Raw genomic sequence first — 1,674 nt, 5'->3', positions numbered from 1 at the left:
TTCCTCCTGGCCCCGGAAGACCCCCTCTTCCCCATCGTGGGGAGCCTCTTCCTGAGGGAGCTGACCAAAGAGTTTGGCACGGATCACATCTACGGGGCAGACACTTTCAATGAGATGCAGCCCCCCTCCTCAGAGCCCTCCTACCTCGCTGCAGCCACCGCCGCCGTCTACCAGGCCATGATCACAGGTACGGTGCCACCAGGAGGTGGGCAAGGGCAGCCCCCCCCCGACCCTCAGAGAGATGGGGGTGGCAGAGGTCACCGGGGATGGGAGGAGGGACTGGGAATAAGAACACCCTGCAGGGAGTTCCCGCTGCGGCTCAGCAAAAATGAACCCAACTAGCAGCCATGGGGATTCAGGTTCTACCCCTGGCCTCGCTCAGGGGTTAAGGATCCAGCGTTGCCATGGCTGTGGCATAGATCAGCTGATGTAGCTCCAGTTCGACCCCTAGCCTGGGAACTTTCAAATGCCACAGGCGTGGCCATTAAAAAAAAAAAAAAAGAACACCTTGCTGTAACACACAGCACTTTACAGTTTACAAAGCACCTCTACACCCACATATCCTCTCATTTAATCATAACTGTGGTTGAGAGGCGAGCCCTGGAACGGGACACCCTCTGCACTGGCACTGCCATTTCCTGCCTGCAAGACACAGTCACTCGCCTCCCTCCCAGGGCCTCCCCCGCCTCCGCTGCTTCCCCTGTAAAATGGGGCCGCCTCATAAGCAGAATGACACCTGTCCAGAGAAAAGTGTCATGAAGGGCTGGCTATTCAGAGTGTCTTATCTGGTGCCTAAGTCTGCACTGAGGTGGGTAACGCAGGCCAGAGGTCAAGGGCCATGCCCAGTGTGTGTTGGTGCCCTTCCTGGTGCACAAATGTGACCCCAGCATTCCTTCCTGCCCCTGGCAGGGGAGCGGCAGAGAGGGGCCAGGTCAGGAAGAGCGTGGCGAGGCCTCTGTGCCAGCCAGGGAGGGGGAGATTGGCTCAGGCTTCCAGCAGCACTGTTCCAAGTGTGGTCCGGGGACCGCAGCATCCCCGGAGCCACCAGATCTGCAAGTTGTCAGCACCTCCCCCACTTCCTGAATCAGAATCAGCCCTCTGGGTAATTCTTCTGCTCCATTAAGCTATACAACACTATCCTGGCACTCCCCGGGGGCGGCGGGGGTGGGGGGGACAGGGAGATAGGAGGGGTGTGTGTGATGAAATGCCCCGCTGGCTGGGGGGTCCGGGAAAGCAGTGTCCTGTGAGAGAGTCAGTTAACGTCCCTTCCCAGGGCCTCTGTTTCCTCATCTGTACAATAGGGCCAACCTTCCCCTGCGCCCTCTCTTCTCAGCATCCTCTTTTTTGTCCCCCCTGCCCCAACCACAGTGGACCCTGACGCCGTGTGGCTGCTCCAAGGCTGGCTCTTCCAGCACCAGCCCCAGTTCTGGGGGCCCGCACAGGTGGGGGCTGTGCTGGGGGCCGTGCCCCGCGGCCGCCTCCTGGTTCTGGACCTGTTTGCAGAGAGCCAGCCTGTGTACGTCCGCACAGCCTCCTTCCTGGGCCAGCCCTTCATCTGGTGCATGCTGCATAACTTTGGGGGCAACCACGGCCTGTTTGGGGCCCTGGAGTCTGTGAACCAAGGCCCCGCAGCCGCCCGCCTCTTCCCCAACTCCACCATGGCAGGCACAGGCA

The sequence above is a fragment of the Sus scrofa genome, chromosome 12, assembly GCF_000003025.6.
Source record: "Sus scrofa isolate TJ Tabasco breed Duroc chromosome 12, Sscrofa11.1, whole genome shotgun sequence".
Lineage (NCBI taxonomy): Eukaryota > Metazoa > Chordata > Mammalia > Artiodactyla > Suidae > Sus > Sus scrofa.
Note: the sequence above shows the minus strand (reverse complement) of the source record.